The 20,276-nt window shown below is 45.5% G+C and overlaps 1 protein-coding gene and 1 long non-coding RNA gene across 3 annotated transcripts in view; one reads left to right on the forward strand and one right to left on the reverse strand.

Moving 5' to 3' along the window:
• The window catches only part of TRIM44 (tripartite motif containing 44), a 106,482-nt gene that overhangs the window by 78,952 nt on the left and 7,254 nt on the right, over positions 1 to 20,276 (forward strand). The window lies entirely within an intron of this gene.
• On the reverse strand, positions 15,270 to 18,556 carry LOC138916380 (uncharacterized). Its single transcript, XR_011423615.1, has 3 exons — positions 18,276 to 18,556; positions 17,271 to 17,388; positions 15,270 to 15,554 (listed from the first exon to the last, which is right to left on the reverse strand). It is a non-coding gene; the product is annotated as an uncharacterized lncRNA (long non-coding RNA).

Below are 20,276 nucleotides of genomic sequence, written 5' to 3' on the forward strand. Positions count from 1 at the left end.
TCCCTAATGAGTTTTCTACTGTGTGCCAGGTATTATGCCAAGTGCTAGGAAATGTTTTAAATGGCTGAAATGGGAATCCTTGCTGTTGAGACATTTTAACCATCTGGTGGAGCAAAGAGACACATAAATGGATCATTACAGAGCAGTTTAATATATACTGATAGAAGTGTTTATGGAGTGCTTTAGAAGTCCAAAGGGCGGGGGAAATGCTAGGGATAGGGTCTTGGAAAGCTTCCTAGAGGAGATACTGCTAAATCTAAGTTTAAAGGACATATATAAATTAGCCAGATGGGTCCAAGGGAATGAAATTCTTGGCAGGGGAAAGATCATCTACTTATATATAGGGCTTTTAATTCTCCAGAGTACTTAGGCATTGTATCAGAATTGTGTTCAGCTTTGAGGAAGAGAAAGCTCTGGTATTAGTAGCTTAAGCAAACAAAGGTTTCTTTGTTTGACATAATAAGTTTGGAGGGAGGTGACTGCTGGCTTTGCTTCAGTGGCTGATGATGTCAGTACTGCCATGTGTCTCTGAGACTCCCTGGGCTTTTCCTTCCTGCGTGTTACCTGATGGCTGAAAGAGGATGCAGTTTTGGGTGTCATATCCATGTTCAGACATGAAGAAGGGATCAGAAGAAGGGCCCCTCCCCAGACCAGAAGACTTGTCCTTCTGTGTCATAGGCTTGAACTGGGCTACACCCTACACACACACTGCAGTTCAGGCTTTGTAGACACATATTTAACCCTTCCACCATCCAGAGTAGAAAGCTGCCAGACACATTTCATTTCACTTGCTCTTCATAATAAGCTCAAGAAGTAGGAAGAACAGGTGTTATTAGCTCCACTTTACATAAGAAGAAACTGAAATTTAGAGAGCTAGGTGATGCCTAAAATCACGAGCTGTACATTTATTTAGTGATAACAGAAAGAAAAATGAAGCTAATGTTGATCGTATGCTTATTACACACCAGACTGTGTGCTGAGCATTTTATGTGTGTCCTCTCATTCCTTCCTCATGCAGTCCTGTGAGGTAGGCTCTCCTCGTTTTGCAGGTGAGCAGTCTGAGCAAAGCTGAGATGTGAGGAGAAAATGACGTAACTTGCCTAGGGTCACAGAGCTGGCATGCAGCAGAGCCAGGTTCAAACCCCAGTTCTATGGAATGTCAGCCTAGTGCTGTTCTTGCCTCCCCTCCCTTTGAGCCGTCAGAACTTTCTCCCTGAGGGTCCAGTGAAGTGCCGTCTCACTGATGTTGCCCAGAGCCCGTGAAGCTGCCCCATGCCCCTGCTACTCCTTTTAATGTATTTGACCCCCTCCTCTTTCTTCATTATTGCTTTTATGGACACAGAATGCAGCAACACATTCTTTCAAATGTCCTGCCATTATGAATGCATTTCCTTTCATTGTAATAGCACCGACCATAATGAATACATTTTGTATCCGTGCAGATGTCACTGCTGTTCTCAATGCACCATTCTAATTTACGTTGGAAAATGAATACTTAAAGTATTGCCCAGGCTCCCATTACTCCAGAGGAAATGAGGGGCACCCTGTGTGTGTGCATATGTTTTTGCGTTCACGGAGCAGATAGAATGTTTTGGTCAGAATGAATTGTGTGCCTGAAATGAGAGTCTGGCCCTTTCCTGGAAGGGCACATTGGAGGTGATTTGCTGTGCGTATCAGCAGACCTGTACAAGCAGGTTTCTTTGTGAATGGGTGTTTTGGCCTACTTAATGGGCATAAATTATAGTTAGATTTTGTTAGAAAGGGAAGGAGGAAAGCCTTGCTGACTGAGGAATCCCAGTTTTGTGGTACCCCAAGATCTTTGTGCCTTCATGTGCACAGCCAGCAGGTTGCTGATGTGCTTGGTTCCAGCAAATCACCCCGTCAGTAAGCCCCACACTGTCACAGCCATTTTGACGTCGAGAGTGAGTAGTGAGACAAGCCTCCTGAGGAGCAGGATGTACTTGGTTTGGGATTAGTTATGTGAGCTGATCTTCATGGTGAGAGTCTGTCTGTGAGATAGACGGATGGTGGTAGTCATGGAGTCTGAAATGCCAAATTGTGGTAGAATGCAGCTCCTTGTGGAGAGAGACTAGGGTACTCAGCTGTCCACGAAGGCCTCCCCTATGTTTGAAACAATATGGGGTCCATAAGGCCCTGGACATTTAGCCTGTCTGTAGGGGCTTCTTCCGGTGATATCTTTCTAGATATGTCTATGCCAAACATATGCTTTCTGAGGCTTAGGGTCTCAGCGGTTACACAGTATCTGGGAAATAACCTGTGAGACCCAATGTGGTGAATCCTCATTCAAGGGTTCTAGGAATTAAAGAGGAGGAAATGTGGTGGAATGTTGGAGTATTTTAAATTTGTGTAAAACACTGCATTTTTATACCACATCTCTTCCAGCTAAATCTTTTCAATATGCAGGAGTTGCCCCTTAATGAAAATGGCTACTCAGTTTAGGATTAATAACTCAATAATTGAAAGGCAAATTAAAGAAGGAATACAGATTACAAACTGCATTTAGAATGGGAGTATGTGTGTGTGTATACACACATATGCAATATGCACATATATTGGGGGTCTGGAAATGTTTGTTTTGCCTTTAACAAAAAAGGGCAAGACCCTTCCTAAAATTTAGCTTGTGGAAGAGTAAAATTTCTCTCTATATCTCCAAGTGATCTTGAATGTTACCAGCTTTTTATTGCTCAAAGTCTACTATCAAAAAACTAGGCTGTGGGGGGCCAGCCCCGTGGCCGAGTGCTTAAGTTCACGCACTCCGCTTTGGTGGCCCGGGGTTTCGTTGGTTCAGATCCTGGGTGCAGATATGGCACCGCTCATCAGGCCACACTGAGGCGGCGTTCCACATGCCACAGCTAGAAGGACCTACAACTAGAATATACAACTGTGTACTGGGGGGCTTTGGGGAGAAGAAGGAGGGGAAAAAAAGAAGATTGGCAACGGATATTAGCTCAGGTGCCAATCTTTGAAAAAAAAAATCTAGGCTGTGGAATTTCAATATCTGTTCTTTTCTGGTCCATAGGGAGTGCTTTCCCCTCTAAGTCTCTGGAGGCTTAATTTTTACACAGTGTGTCACCGGACTTTTCTGTCAATACCTGAAAGATAGACTGGAAAGAACTAATTTTCCCAAATCTACTTAGAAATAAAAGCCCAGATAAGACGAGTGCAATAACCTTAAAGAAGTTATTGTTCTTTGCTTCTTTCATGCGAGAAAGCTACTAATACTTGTCCTATACTGAAAAGTCTACCATTTTACAGGAAATTCTGTAGAACCAAATATACTGTTTGGGGGCTGAGCTAAAACACAAATGAATCTAGCTTTGAGTTGAATCCCTGAGTCCCATATTCTCCATTCTTGCAAATTCAAATGGCAGTAATGCCTGCCGTATCCTCTAAAAGACAAGGCCAAGAGGCAAACGCTCTCCGAGCTCGCCATGTCTGCACAGTCTGCCCCACTGTGCACTGTTTCCTCAGGGCCAGTGAATTGAAGCATGTTTTCCATTTGCCGGGGAGCAAGGTTAGTCTTGCTCCAACCTAGAAAGCCTTTCTGAAAGGAGCGCAGACATGAAGGTGCAGATAGAAGCTGTCTCCTGCGGCAATGGCTGCGGGTTTCTGTGGACAGAGGGCAGAAGGTGATGCAGTTCACCACCAGAGTGGCTGTGTCCGAAGTACAGGAGACTAAAACCTAAGACCCAAGAAGAACCTCTGGGTCTCCATGCCCCTGTGGGGGTCAGAGTGAGGAGCAGGGGTGAGGACACAGTATCAGCCTGATTCTCCTTCAGTTCACTGCTCCCTGCTCAGTTAAGCTGGCAGGCAAGCCCGGGAACCAGCCCAAATTAGCCTCCCAAGGATCCGCTCATCTCAAGAGAGTTCCTCTTGCAAACGTGCCTTCAGGGGACTGTATAACTAGAAGCAAAGCCATTTGCATTAATCCATCCTACACATGTCTTTCGCCTCCTAAAATGCTCAAGGTTCCTGCCATATATATATATATATGTGTGTGTATATATACACACACACAGAGAGAGACTATGTTTCTAATCTCTAAATAGCCTTGCTTCCAGTCTGCTCTAAGCTGATTGAGCAGCAAAGGAAAGGACCAGCTCCTGAGGGAATGTGGCGCTCTGCCTCCTGAACTTAAGTTGTCTGTGCTTGCACTGCCTCTCTTCTGTTGTAGTTGTTCTTGGCCATGAAACAAACTCAAAATTTAAAAAGAATTTTTCAACAATAAATAGCACCTACTGAATGAGAACAAGTTGATGCTAAACCTGTGTATTTTCCAAAACTGCTTATCTGAAATAAAACAGAAATTACAATAAAAGCTATCATTATATTTACCTTGTGCCAGATATAATATTAAGGACTTTAATAAGATATCTTATTTAGTGTTCACAACTACTCTAGTATGTAGGTTTTCTTGGACCCATTTTACAGATGAGGATACTAAAACTCAGAGAGGAAAGTGACTCCCAAGGGTATGTTACCTACTTATCTCAGAACCTAGTCCTTCTCTTTTAGATGGTTATGACAGCTAGAAGATTAAAGAAAGATCCCAGCAGAGAGACTCCATTAGCCCACTTAAGATAGATAGGTTCATTCTTCCTTTAATCAGGTGGACAGGCAAGGCCCCTTCACTTTACAGACCACCCATACTAATACCTAATTAATGCAGGAGTAACAGATCCAACAGGTGGGGGAGAATGATGCAGACCTGCGAGGATTCACAGCCCAGCCCAACGTTCTTTTTGGTCGAAAGAACACTGGCTTTGCAGTCGGGCAAAGGTGGGCTCCAAATGTGGTCAAGTCACTGACCTCTCTGAACCTCAGTTTCCAGTCTGTAAAGTGGGTATCAAATGTCTGCTTCACAGAGATGCTGTCCGAATTGGATGAGAGTTATAGATAAGTACCTATTGTAATGCATGCTCATTGAATAACTTAAAAATATATATAGTTGTTTAGAAATGCCATTTTATTCCGTTTGTATTAGCAAAAGTTTTCCCAGGCCCCCGGAAGTGTTTTGGCCCCAGCAGGAGAGTGGTTGAAAATACAGCGGTCTGGAGTTTCCTGAAGGCAGCTCCAGTTTTTAGAACCAATTTTGCTGTTTATGGCCTGCTTTTCCTCCAAGGTAGGAGGGGGGCTGATGCTTTCCCTTCTGCCCTCCCTATCCTAGAGCTCTCCCCAAGTATTCTCTCACCTCCCTTTTCTGATTTCCTTAAGTGCTTTTAATGGCTGCTCCACACTAGAAAGATATCCGAGCAGGCATTCCATTTGTCATGGCGCTTGTTGCTTGATGTGAACTTGTGGCTGACCTCTGGGAAGGCAGTGGGGACTGGAGGAGAGAGCCAGGCTGTGCTCCAGCAAAGCAAGATGATGGGTCCATGAGCAGCTGGCAGGCAGCTGGAGGAGAGGCTCCCAAGATTTCTGACACCTTTTGCCACCTCTGTCCAGTGTGTCTGGAAATATAATGGGTAAAGGATTTGGGTATGGGTAAACTCCCACATTTTTAAACAGCACCAACGAAAACAAAGGTAATGAACACAGGGCAGGTAGAAGTGCATTTCAGCAAGGTCCTGTGTTATCTCCGTGAGGTGGAATGCAATGCCCTTAGGAGCTTCCTGCATGCACTAGAGCCAAGAACCATTATTCCACGGCCTGCCACCTGGGGGCCTAGACTGCCTCCTGCTTTTTTTAACCACCTAACTGTGACTGTCTTCACTAAGTGGGGGGTGAATAAGGTACAGGAAATGGAGGGAAAATGCAAATCCCTTATATCTTCATTTTGCAAATCTTAGACACACAGCTGCTAATCAGGGTTGTAAGGAGTAAGTCATAATCCATGCCCTTGAGCAGCAGTTCGCTGTCTAGAGGAGGAAATGCCAAGTATCATAGCAGATTAATAGCACCACCAGAGACGCCTGTGGTAGCGGGTGACCAGTGCCAAGGATTTCACATTAAGTGCTTGGTGCCCAATCTTGGGTGACTCTCTTCAGCCTCATGGGCTTTGCCCCAAACTGCCCGGCCAGGACTTCATACAGAGGTTTCCAGTGCCCACCACTGCTCACAGCCTCCAACCTGAGCTCTTCAGTCCTGCTCCACTTGCACTCCACTTCCTGGCCTTCCTTGACTCTCTGAAGTGTGGCCTTTGTAATGAATTATCCTCTTTGTGGACATGACTCACTGCTCAGGGCTGCCTCTCTTCCCCTCTTGCTGGCTCTGACTCTCCCCTTGCCTCCATGGCAACCATTCACGCATATTCTCTTGGTTAGGCTGCTTCTAGCTCACCTAGTCTCACCAGCTCTCAGGATCCTGCATTCGTGCCACTGTCCCAGGAACAGTATAACCACTAAAGTTCCCCTGTCCCTACAGGCAGGACACAGGCACTGTGAGTCTGAGAATGAAACGATGAATAGGCTCTGTGGGCTGGAGTGGTCAGGACAGCCTTCATTTATGATTTGGGTAGGGAAAGAGAAAGGCTATCGATATTCCAGGCTGGTGCAAGAGAGGTCCTTGTTATGACTTGTTAACAGCTGTTCAAACCGTCAGTATGAAGGAGGAGTTTAGAACTGGAGCTACCACAGAGATTTAAGGATTATCTGTGGATTTCAGTGCCATTACTGTTCTTTACCAGAGGGGAGGGGAGGGGGAGTTGGAATGAAGGAGAAAAAATAAAGCCTCTAGTGTGGAGTTATGTCAGATTCATGGAGTCATTCTTTTCTCCTCCTTCAGACAATTTTTAAATTCCTGTGCTAGGCCTAATTTGAGAGTCTGTCTTTGACCCCTAGCCAGAGTGCCCTTTACAGCCACGTTGTGACCATTCATTCCAATTAAAGTGAGTAAGAGCTAAGTGGGTGATTGTCTTGTCTTTCACTAGACGGGTGGTTCCCCCCTTGGTTGCTAGGTCCCTTCACTTAATCTAACCCCATTTCCACAGCCTGGTCTTCCCCTCCTCTTCAGTGGGCAAGAAGAGGCATATGATAGCCACTCCCAGAGTCCTTCGTCCCCCCAGGGCTCCGAGCCCTGTCAGAAATCAGGCTTAGATGCTAACAGCAACAACAAGAGGGCAATTACATGAGGTAAAGGACATGTTAACCTTGTTGTGGTAAACATTTCGCAATATATATGTGTATCAAATCATCACATTGTACACCTTAAACTTACCCAATGTTATATGTCAGTCAATTAGATCTCAATGAAGCTGAGGGGAAAAAAATCAGACTTAGCAGAGATTAGAAAAGCAGTTTGGGAAGGAAAAGAGCTTTCTCTTTCCAGCTGAGCATAAAAGAAGTTGTTCCATAGGCTTTTCTTAAACTTCCGTGTACAGAATTATCATCTTCTTTTTAACTTCTTTTTTTCTTTCTTGCATATACTTCAGCCAAGGGCTCTAAAAGTAGTTTTTAGAGAGGAGTGGCTTTATTGTCTCACAGCAAATGTCTTTAAATTTAAAAACAACCCCTAAAAGAATTTTCTCATCTTTTCCCCATCTTTTCAAAGATTAGCTGAAATATTTATTTTGTTGTCATTCCCTCCCTCCCACCCTTCTGTACTGGGCTCAGTGAAGACTGCAGCAGAAGGTTTTAAATGGTGAGTGGGTGAGTGGGTGGGGAAAGCAAAAAGGTCTGTACACTCTTTGTTAACTTCTCATGCTGGTGTAGGAGAGCAATCTGACTTACTTACTGTCCTACAGAAGATTTCATTTTGACTGGGACTCAGAATGTGAGAGCCTGAGAGACCATCTAATCCAGGAGGGAAGAGGGGAGCCAAGTCTGGTACCTGCAGACACTGTCTCACTCACCATGTCATGAGAAAAGCGGTTGCTTAATGAGCATTTACCATGTGCCATATGCTTTTACATTCACAAAGAACCTGTGAATCATTGACCCTCCTTTTCAGATGAGGAAACCGAGGCCCAGTGAAGGTTTGCCCAGGGGGACCCGGTTAATAAACGCAAGGACTGGATGCAAACCTTGGTTTCTCTGTGCTCCTCCTGCTCCTTTCAGTCTCGCAGCAGGGAGCCATCTGGATTGCTGGCAGATGCTCCTCAACCATGCAGCCTTAGAGGGTGACTGGGCCTTACTCCACCCTCAGAGGAACGCTCTGTCTGCTCTGGTGGGCCCTGCAATAGGCCCCTGGAGAGCTGTCACTTTCCAGGTGTCGTAAACAAACCTTATGACATCTGATTTATGTTGACACTAAGCCGTAAACGGCCTCTTCTGCGGATGGATGGAACAGGTCTGAATGGCAGGATTATGTCATTTGAGTATCACAAACAGACCTGGCTTCAGCAAAAACTAGGAGGAAGGAAGAATGTGTCTTTAATGATCTTTTATCTCCTTCCTCCAGCACCCTGTACTTACACCCTAGTCCTGGCCCTTTAAAAATTATCATTGCTCTTCACTGAGCAAAACTTAACCATCCACCTCATCCCCTGAGCTTCTAAGATGACTGCTGGCTCACCCAGAGACTCCTCTGTGCTCAAGTGATTTATGATGGTCCCATGGCCTAGTCTTGTCTTGTAATATCTATGATTTTCAACTCTAGGGCTCAGGCAGAAGTGCAGTACTGTAGAATAAAGGGACGACTGTGGTGGGGTCTGTAGGTTTAATGGCCTATGGGGAGATCTTCTGAATGTGACAAAGGCTGTGGCTGCGTTTTACACGATGTCATGTTGGGTATCTGCTACTTCTTCCAGTGCCTAGGACAGCCCTTAGATTCAGAGCAGTGGGCTTTGTTCAGTTTTGAGATTGGGTGATGACATGCAAAGGATGGAGACCTGCAGTGTTCACTTCCTTTTCTGTCTTTGCTTCGGCTCTCCTGTTTGATGTATTCATGTGTTTCGGGTCATCTTCCTCTCTTCTGGCCAGACTAGTGCTCTCTCTCATCTGCCAGCACTGACCTGGAATGCAGGGAGAGCTTCTGGTAAGATTGACTGAATAGAGACTGGATGTGAGGTTCATGTCCTTGACTGTCTGCATCAAGCAGCCTTCCTCCCAAAAGGGGAAGATTCCCACAGTCCAGACCTGATGGCTGAATCATGAGCTTTTGGAATATCGGGAGTGGGGATAGCTTTCTTATCTGCTTCTCCATCTCCTGGGGAGACTCACAACAAGAGCGTTTACTGCAAGGGCAGGGATAGGGCAGAGTAATGAACAGGCAGAGAAGCAGGCCTCTGTCTGAACGTTCCCTTTCACAAACTGCTCCACAGTTACTCTCGTCTCAAAGAAGATATGCTGGCAGAGATGCCTGAGCTATTAACTTGGCACAAGAAACCTCCTTGTAGTTTTCTGTTTCCCCATTTCAGAGCCCTCTCACGGCCTTAGACTCTTAGACAAGTGAGTCCGGCTCTGGCAAACAGGGAGTCCCTGGCTCTGCTTGGAAACAAGTGTCCATTCACTGCAGACCCCCAGCATCATACATTGGCACCTGATGTACTCTTCCAAGCTGAGTTTCAGACTCGTGCTGATGAGACCATCACATTTGAGCAGCCTGATGCCTGCTTCCCCCCACGCAGGCTTTATATTGAGTTACCACTGGGTGTTTGTTTTTTCTTTTTTCCCTCAAACATCTGTTTGTGCTGCCTTGGGGGATGTCACACAGAAGCCAGGCTGAATATTTTAAACATAGCCCTGTTCACATTTTGGAGTGCTCGCAGTGTGGTAGACGCCATATGGAGCTCTGTCACCCTTCTGTTCTGTTCCTTCCCATCCACACCCCCTGCATCTTCTTGGGAGACACTTCAAGCATGACCCGTGAAGATGCGCACTAGGAACTGCTGATGGGGTACTCTCTTTTTCAGTACTCGCTCACACTTCATCTCCATCCATTCTGACTTTTCACAGCTCCCTGAACATGCTGAGCTGGTGCACGTCTTCAAGAGTTTGTTCAAGCTGTTCCCTCCACCTGGCATGGCCTCCTTCTGGCCCCCTAGTCTTCCTGGAAGACACCAATCCGTCTGTCAGCACTGATTGATAGTCTTTTCTGACTCTAGGTGGAATTTACCACATCTTCCTTCTCTCACAGCACATAGGCTGCATTCTCTGCCAGACTGTGAGTGCCTATCTGATTCCCCTCTGTAGTCCCCTCGCTGGCACATAGCAGGGCTCAGGCACTGTGAGGTGAAAGAGAGGTGACTGCCTTCGGGATGGGAGTAATATAAAAACAGTTGACTCGGTTGAGTGCTCTTGAGTTGTTAGTAAGTATGCTAAACACATCACATCCATTATCTCATTTAATACTTGTATCAACTCTAAGAGGTGGATCCTGATAATTTCCCCCTCCGAAGTTGCCCCCCAACACACATGCACCCATTATTCTCTCTCCCAGCATCCTGCTTTGTTTTCTTCGTAGTACTTTCCACTATCTGAAATTATTTATTTGTTTACATGATTGTCAGTTGTCTCCTTCACTAGAAATTAAGCTCCGTGAGAACAGGGACCTTGTCAGTCATGTTCATTTCTGTAGTGCCAGCACCTCTTAAAATGTATTATGGGTGCTCAGTAAATATTTGTTCCCTGAAAGTGTGAACGAATGAATCACTCCCCACTTCACAGATAAGAAGACTGAGGCTTAGAGACGTTAAATAGCTTTGCCGAAGTCACACAGTTCAGAAGGGCTTGGATGGGAAAGTGGCAAAGTGGACGATCCTAGCAGCGTACTGCCTCCTTTAGGCGTTCTCCAAGCAGACAGATCTTACTACTCCTAGGAGAAAGGTCTGCTTTCCTGCGGGACATAGTTTCCGCCTTGAAGGTGAGCCTTCCCTCCTTTCACTTCACCGGCTAAATCCCTTCTAGGCCAAGGCAGGTTGTGAGAGATACTCTGTGCCAACTGCCTAATGCATCCTAAGAGCCAGGCATGTTGCTCAACACTGGGGATAAAATGGTGAACCCGGAGGCTGCCAGGGGACAGCAGGGGTCTCGCAGAGCAGCTTCCTCACTGGTTCCCTGAAGGCCGACAAGGGGGCATCGCCTCAGCTTACCTCCGATTTTGCTCTCTAGTGGGCAGGAGTGAAAGTCAGCTGAAGGGGCCGGCCCCGTGGCTGAGAGGGTCACTCCGCATGCTCTGCTTCAGCAGCCCAGGGTTTCGCTGGTTCATTCGGATTCTGGGCGCGGACATGGCACCGCTCGTCAGGCCATGCTGAGGCGGCGTCCCACATGCCACAACTAGAAGGACCTGCAACTAAAATATACAAGTAGGTGCTGGGGGTATTTGGGGAGAAAAAGCAGGGGAAAAAAATGAAGGAAGATTGGCAACAGTTGTTGGCTCAGGTGCCACACTTTTAAAAAAAAAAGAAAGTCCGCTGAAGCCTTGAAAGATAGTTTCTGTAGAGTCTGATTAGAAGGGCGTAAGACCTGGGGGCCTCTCACCTCAGGACAGATGGGATTAAAATGGAAACTAATATCTGACCAGGACAGGTGCTGTCCTAAGTCTGGGTGGTAGTGTCTTGGTGGCAGGCCCTTTTCCGTGACTGTTTGCCAGAACCCACAAGAAGCAAGTGAGAATCTGAGGCGCATGGCTAACTTGCAGCCAGGTTACGACAGGGAAGTCACAGACTGACTGTAGTTGTAAAAACTGAAAACATCTAGCTGTACCTTTTTTTTTTTTTCTTAAGAGACTGTTGGGATCCCCTGTAGCAGGGAGGAAGTTTTCTAGTAATTACTGTCCAAATTGGAGTTTGAGTCTGCAGAGGCCTTGCAAAAATCTTTAGCAATCAGCGGAGGTTACTACCTGTGCCACTGTGATGAGGCGTTACCAGTAACTTGGACAGGTAAATGCAGACGGGCTGCCTGCAGAGCCCCTCAGATGCCGCCTTCACTTGTCGTTAAGTTTTCTGCTCAGGGCTAAAACAAGGGCCAGGCTCTGCCTAGCTGTGGGACTTTGGGATAGCACTTCCTTTCTCAGCTCCTCCTTTTTCATCAGTAACATGGAGTGTTAATGCTATTGCACAGGGTTATTATTATGAAAACTGAATGTGAAAACGTTGGTGAAGTGGTGGCTAGCAAATAATAATAGTATAATAATAGTAGTAGTATCGATTTAGTGAGTACTTACACGCATCATCATCCTCATTTTACAGAGGTAGAAACTTTAGAGGCATCTCACCCAAGGTCGTACTGCTAATGTGTGCTGGAGCAGGGTGCTGAAGCCATGTCTCTGATCCTTAGTTGTTTGCTTTTTCCACTGTCTGTCTTTACTACCACAATAACCGCCCCAGCTCTGCCCGTTCAGGATCCGTGCTCAGCTGCTGTGTCATCTGAGGGAGGAGAGGAGCAGTGAATAAGTACGCCTTTACTTCCATCTCGGCCTGGAGGACTCTCTCCCTCCATAGACATTAGCCTGAGAGATGGGTTTCCAGAGTCTTGGAATCCAAGCCCGCCTCGCCCAGCTCAGAGCTCGACTATAGAGGCCTGGAAGTTGCCAAACGCGCAGCTGTTCTATAAGGAAGCCAGATGAGAACATTTCCTCAGGGAAGTGAATTGATTCTTCTGGTTTCCTTGCCTGGGGAGGGTTGGACTTGAGCTTCCTTCTGCTTGCCCTCAGTGACACAGTGTTCCTTGTCCATTGGACACGCCCATCCCTTAGCAATCAGTCTGAGTTGTTTGTAAGAGTATCACTGTTTATGATACAGCATTTTAATCCACACCTGTGGATTAAAGCCCCCAGTGGTTATATGTGCCTGGTGATTACAGTGACAGTTAGAAAAGAAACGGAGCCTGGGCTCACCTGTAGAAGCAGGCTATCCATGAGATTCCTGGAAGACCAGCAAGCTGCCACATTTTGCCTGGGAAGGCTTGGAAGGTTTCTGGAACAGTAATACTTTATGGGGTTGTTTTGATCATTTGTTCATTCAAAAATATTTATTGAGGTTTCATTGGTGCCCAGGTACAAGGATCAGGTACTAGTGATTTAGCAGGGAACAAAGTAGTTCAGGACTCTTAGCATCTCTAAGTAACTTTCAACAGTGATCAGCGCTGGGCAGACAGTACAGTTGTCCAGTGGAAGAGTGCGGGGATGGCGAGGCTGCTCTGGATTGCTCGGTCAAGGAAAGCCTCTGAGAAGGTGCCGTTGGAGCTGACCCAAATGTTAAGGAGCCATCATTCCAAGCCAGGAGAGCTTTTGAGACAGAACAGCAAATGCCTGAAGGCAGGAAAGCTAATATGGCTGGCAGGTGGCACGAAGTAGGTTAGAGAGGTAGCAGGGGCCAAACCACGTGGGGATTTGTGGGCCATGGGCTTTATTACTTAGGCTATAGGAAGCCATCAAAGGATTTTTAAGTAAGGCAGTGACATCTGTTGCACATTTTTAAAAATATTACTCTGAATGCAGTTGAAAACTAACTAGTGAAGCAAGGGCGGAAGTGGGAAGACCAGTCAAAAGGCAACGGCAGTAGTTCAAGCAAGAGATGGCGGTGCAGTGGGGGAGAGGACGAACGGGCACATGGAGGTTGCGCAGCACGAGTCATGAGTCAACACAGCTTGCTGGTGGACTCAGCAGGATAGGGAGGTGGTGCTTGTAAGATTTTGAGCATGATGATTGGCGCGTGTAAAGCACTCAATAAATTATAGCTGTTTACTGTCATTGTTAACAAAGGCCTCTCTTACCAAACACCAAGAGAACGGGCTTGAGAAGGAATCTTGAATCCTTTCACATGACAGTGTGATGCTTACAGCCCATGTGTGACCACGGTGTTAGCTCTTTTGTTAATAAATGGCATTCTTAGAGAAAAATGGAGCTAGCAGGTATGGTGGTGCATTCAGAAACCAGAGACTCTGACTTTCAGTTCATCTCACTGCTGTCAACTCACCGTATGACTTTTTGCCTCTCTCAGCCTTGATTTCTTCATCTGTAACTATAAAATATATTAAGCACTTTTTATGTGTCAGGTACCATACCATGCTTTTACGTATATACCAAACACTCTGTGTACATTAATCCTCATTTAATCCTCCCAGCAGCTCTTCCAGGTACGTACTAAATTGTCCTCCATTTCTAAGTAAAAACACTGAACTCAGAATCCCACAGCTAGTGAATGGCAAAGCTGTGACTCAAACCTAGGTGTCTCTACTTAGACCCACGTTCATCACTCTCTGCGACGTGAGGGCTAGCACGAGGTCTTGGGAGTTGGTCTGCTTCCAATTTCCAGCTTTCTGAAACTTCTGGACCCCAGTTCAGGGTCATCATGGGACTCAAAACTACTGAGAACCAATCTGGGACACTTAAAAAAAAGCGTACTATTCATACAGAGGTTAGAGAATAGTGTCAAGTATGTATTTATTTATTGATCCTTTCTCCCTCTCCCTTGGGTAACTTGTTAGATACAGCAGCTGAGGCAACAGGAAATTTGAAGTCCGGCATTTTATTAAATCCTATGTTTATAATTTCTGTGGAAGGAAACTGCCTGAGAGAGATTTGGTTTCTGTTGTTCACTCACCAAGAAAAGATGAGGAAACTGGAAGCTGGGTCGAGTGGGTTTTCCGAAGGTGCAGGAAGCAGGGAAGGTAACCCTTGGGCTGTTTCTGCCTCTCACCCTTGAGCCCCTGGAGTTGCCTTGGCCCTAATGGAGGGTTTGGCAGGGTTCCTTTCATTCCTCACCAGGAGGTTGCCGGTTAGGAGGAACCCGCGGTGCTGGAGGAGGGCTGGGAGGCCAGAAAGCCGGCAGAAAGGCAGAGGCAAGGGAGCGCTTGCCACCCCGTGCCGTTTTCCTCTTGGAGTTCAGCAGGAAACCAAATAAAACGTGGACGTTATTTCAGAGAGGAGAAGCGCACACACACACAAAGTGTCTCATCCCCATAGACACTTTGAAACTGCCCTTCATTGGTAAAGGTGTGGGGAAAATGGGCATTCTCATACCTATGTGAGTAGTGATTGTAAATCAGCATAAGAGGATTTCTGGAGGGCGGGTTAACAATAATATGTCAAATGCCTTTATAAATACATATTCTTTGCTTGTTGGAGAATATCTGATTCTAGGACTGTGGCAGGAAATAGACAGGATGAGCCTGGAGCATTTTGTAGTGCCAGAAAGTAAGGAAGTGCTGAAAAAAAACCCCAACAAACCCCACATTGATGGGGGTATGTCAGGGGGCCACAGAAGCTAACTAAAAGAGCTCCCGAAGGCCAAAGCCAAGAATTTGAACAACAAAATTAATAAAGTAGTATTGGATTATAACCCAAAGTATAAAAATAAATATCCATGAGTATACTGCTATAAATAAATGATTGAATAAATAAATAAATAAAGGAGAAGAGACAAATCTCGTGTTCAGAAGAATTTCAGATAATTTATGCACATACTCTACCCTCAACGAGGGGAAGCATAAGTCCTCACTCCTTCAGTGTGAGTTCATAGTGGCTTCCTTCCAAAGAGTGCAGCGTGCGAAGGGCACGAGTAACTTCACAGTGGGAGACCTTCACCACGGCCACGGCCGGATGTGTAAGAGCAACATCAGCAGTGCGAGGTCACGTGCCCTTGGTAGGGTGCGATGAGGATGAGTCTTTACCTCTGCAGGTTTCCTTCTGAAGGCCCATAACCATGGCCTATCCTGAGAAAAACATCCGACAAATCCCATTTGAGGGACATCCTACAAAATACCTCACCAGTACTCCCCAAAACTGTCAAGGTCATCGAACACGAGAAAGGCTGAGAAACTGTCACAGCCAGGAGGGGACTAAGGAGACCTGATGACTAGATGAAATGTGGTATCTTGAGTGAAATCTGGAACAGAAGAAGGATATTAGAGAAAGACTAAGGAAACCTGAATCAAGAATGGACTAGTGTACCAATATTGGCTCACTGTAACAAATGCACGATACTAATGTAAGGTGTTAATAATAGAGGAAACTAGATATTGGAACCCTCTGTACTGTCTTTGTAACTTTTCTATAAATCTAAAGCTGTTCTAAAAATCAAAGTTTATTTTATTTTGTTTTTTATTTATTTTTTTTAAGGAAGATTAGCCCTGAGCTAACTACTGCCAGTCCTCCTCTTTTTGCTGAGGAAGTCTGGCCCTGAGCTAACATCCCTGCCCATCTTCCTCTACTTTATACGTGGGATGCCTACCACAGCATGGCGTGCCCAGCAGTGCCATGTCTGCACCTGGAATCCGAACCAGCAAACCCCGGGCCGCCGAGAAGCGGAACGTGCCAACTTAACCGCTGCACCACCAGGCCAGCCCCCAAAGTTTATTTTAAAAAAGAAAAACATGCCCTTTGACCCAGGAATTTCCCCTCTGAGAATTTTCTTTGGAAATAAGGATGGACCTAAAGATTCTTCCACGTGGACGTGTGTCACAGAGGTGTGGGTAATAGTGAAAAAGGAGAAATAATTTGTATCCAGTATTAGGTATGATAAGTCCATACAATTTAATTATGAATTATCATCTTACAGAAATATATTTCTTGGCAAGAAAAGGTATTCATGATTGCTAGTCGAGTGGAAAAAGCAGATTATGAAAGAGCCTGTGAAGTGTATATTTTTATATGTGCATGGAAGGAGGATAGGTAAATATATTTCAGTGTGTTAACAGTGATTATCACTGGTGGATAACACTATGGGTCTTTTTTTCTTTTGATAGAAACAGTACTTGTTTGTTATAGAAAATACAGATCAACAAAAAAGAAAAAGTTACTTTGAATTTTAAAATAAAGAAAGATGGAAATGATTCCATTATAAATCTAGTAACAGCAGCAACAGAAGACCCTGTCCTAAAGAAGGGAATTCTGGGAGCAGATGAGGCCTAGGCCTGCCTATGACTTCCGCTCAAGTATCTCCACATAGAAGGGCACTCCCTGAACAAGGCCTACTGGCACCTTTCCATCTTCCACAGAAACAGGCGCCACCCACACAGCCCCTGTGGAGTGCAAGAAGGGCCACCACCCACAAAATCGGGAAACAGGTTGCCAGGTGCCTGGAGATCGAGCTTGGCACTGTGGTCAGAGCGTGGCCCTGAAGCCACGCTGGAGCCCAAGCCTCTCTCAGAGATGGCCGCAGAGGTCTGTGGAGGCAGAGGCAGCTGTGAAGGCTGAGAGACGAACCCAGTGTCTGTATTTTCTTCTTCTAGAGTAAGCCTACCCAAACCTGGCATTTTTTTCATCTTAGAGAGAACTTGCATGTACCTTCCATCTCATTACAACAACCCTTGGAGGCAGGTATTATCATCCCATTTTTCAAGTGAAAAAAATAAGCCTCAGAGAACTTAAATGGCTGTCACTTCCTGACTGGGTAACCAGGAGTCAGAAGATACAGGTTCATGTCTCACCTCTTACCCAAGTCCAGTTTCATCCTGGGTTCTGAAGTCTGCATAATCGAGATCTGCCATTTACAAGCTGTGTACCTTGAGCAAGTCATGTAGCTTCTCTTGGCCTCAAATTTCTCATCTGTAAAATGGAGATGATAACACTTATCCAAAAGTTACTGTGAGGGTTTAGTGAGATTGTGTATATAAAGTGCTTAGCACAGCGCATGGAACATGGAGTCCGCCCTCTGTGAACAGTGGCTGTTACTGATGGAGAGAAGGTTCACGGGATAACGTAGAATGTGATGTGGGGAGAGAAGAGCCCTTCTCCTTGTCTTTCTGTGATTTGAGAAGATGATGCAACAAGGCTGGAGGCACCTCACACTTTATAAGAAGTATGATGAAGTGAGGATCCTGGGCTTTTGTTCATATCCGAGCTTTCTCCTGAGTCTATACAAGGAGCTGATCAAGCGGTACTGGCCATCAGCCTCGTGTTTGTGCCTGGGCAGAAAAAGCGGCGACAGATCTTGGAACATTTAGGCCAGCCTTTGCGTTGAGTTGGAGAGGAACGAGAAGGAGAGAGGTACACAGAAAGCGAGAAGAAATACGGTAGAAATGAGAGCTGATTCATTAGCTCAGCAAGTGTGTGTGTGGGGAAGGAGCTTAGCTCCCGTCTGGTTTGGGATTTTCCTGAATTTCACTTACAATGCCAAGCATCCTGAGTTCCCAGTTGAGGAAACTGGGCCCCAGAGTCACACAGCAAAGCCGGGACTAGAACTCTGAAGTCCTCTCATGTTTTTCTCAGTTAACCCGGCATAAACTGAGGACATTTTACTTTATATCTCACTTAGTTCCAAGGTGGCAGCTAAATATATGAGTTCTGATTCCTGCAACACAGTAACACCCTCACTTTTAGCCCAGGCTGTGGGGCAGGTAACATGGGAGACAAAAGTTGCAACGCTGCCCAGTCTTGTGGAGGTGTATTTCTGGATCCGAGTCTTTGTCCCATCCCCCAGCCAAGTTACTTACATCCTTACTGGAACTGGGCAGCCACAGCCCGAGACGGTGGATCGAGACTCCCCAGCTCCCTGTGCAGTGCCTGTGGGGCTTCGTTTGTGGAGAATAGCAAGTCTGTCTTTTTGAAGATCGGCTGAATCTAGCCTTCCTCCCTTGTTCATACCTCTTACTCTATCCTCTTGAGATGAATAATTCTTTTATAGCAATAATTAATTAATTAATAGCCAAGGACTTAGCAGATATGAGTGATGCCAAATCAAATTAAGTTGTATTATATTCTCAGGAAAAGAAACTCTTAAACTTGCAAGGTCAGAATGCCTATCACTTCCTTTATTAACTTCCTCTTTTAAGCTTCTGTCTCTGGGGACAGCAGCTGAAAAGCTGTACTGCCGATCTACATGGACTATCTGAAAAACTCAGGCAGTGAAAACTCCTCGATCATAATCACTTTATTACCAGGTGTTTAGGGGCTGAATATGACTGGGGCTGTGGCATGCTTCTAATAACTCCTTCAATTTCACAAGCACCACCACAAGACAGAAAGGATTCCTCATTAGACAGTGCCCAACGGACAGAGGGATTACAGCACTCCCACTGTGTCACCCCAACCCCTGCCCCCAGCCAGGGAAGTGTTAAATGTCACACCACCTTGCCAGTTAGGATTTAGGAGCCCTCAGTTCCTTTCACGAAACTTCCTGTTCTTATACCTCCTAAAATAATTTAGAAAAAATTGTATCCTATTTTTAAGTTAACACCTGAAATTATATATCAAGTTTAGATAGTTGAAAAAGATGTGATTTCTGACATATTATGTAGTATGAGTTTTATATATGTTTTTGTCAAAACTTTGGTACTGCAGATTTAGCTTATTAAATTTACAGGAAAGAAGCACTATGTAATCTAATTGACAAAGATGGTTTCTATGGTCAAACTGTCCAGCCAAATCAGTCTTGCTTTCCGTCAGATCCAAGTCTGATTTCAGTTTTTCAGTTCAAATAAATAGATTAGTGCACACTTCATGACAACCGTCTCACTTCTGAACATGAATTCTCAGATCTATGATGAGGGCACACAACCTTGCCAAGAGCTTATTGCCTGGATGAAATAAGGGAGTATCTCTTTTACCGTTTCTTGCCCTGCTCTTTTGGGACTCCCGTCAGAAGCAAGGCACTGTAAAATTATCCCATGGTAAGATTCAGGAGGGTAAGAGGGCCGTGCTGCTTTTTTGAAGTGGGAGTGAGGTGATTGTGAATGTGGGAGTGGCTGGAGAGAGAACTGTAGATCACAGGCGTGCTCTTGGAAAGGTCAGCTTTACAAAGAGCATGTATGGGAGTTATAGTCTGAACATTTATTTCCTTAGAAGTACCCATGCCCAGACACCCCCTGGAAAGTCATTGTGTGCCACAAGGGTCTGTGTACCCCAGGTTTTTTGGTTTTGTTTTTTTTTTTTTTGAGGAAGATTAGGCCTGAGCTAACTACTGCTAGTCCTCCTCTTTTTGCTGAGGAGGACTAGCCCTGAGCTAACATCCGTGCCCATCTTCCTCTACTTTATACATGGGACACCTGCCACAGCATGGCTTTTTGCCAAGCAGTGCCGTGTCCGTACCCGGGATCCGAAGCGGCGAACCCCAGGCCGCCTGAGAAGTGGAATGTGCGAACTTAACTGCTGTGCCACCAGGCCGGCCCCAGCATACCCCAGTTTTAAAGCCACTGCTTTTAGATACAACAGCACTCTCAAACTACATCATTCTGTGACTGAGGCCAGTTAACCAGGCTTCACTCAATATTTGTCCTTAGCAGTGTTTGCCAGGGCCTGTCTTTTCTAGAGACCTGTCCGGTAGAAGTGTCAGAACCCTGGAACTCAGCCCTTCTTTCTATTTAATACCTATATTTCACTAGGTTGGGAGCTCTCATAAAAAAACTCTCCAAGCAAGCAAAGAAGGGCACTGTTGCTCTCCAGAAGTTTAAGGGCATTTGGGGATAGAAACACACTTGGTCTGGAATGCAGTGTTT

This window comes from Equus caballus, chromosome 12, assembly GCF_041296265.1.
Source record: "Equus caballus isolate H_3958 breed thoroughbred chromosome 12, TB-T2T, whole genome shotgun sequence".
In the NCBI taxonomy this organism is placed as follows: Eukaryota; Metazoa; Chordata; class Mammalia; order Perissodactyla; family Equidae; genus Equus; species Equus caballus.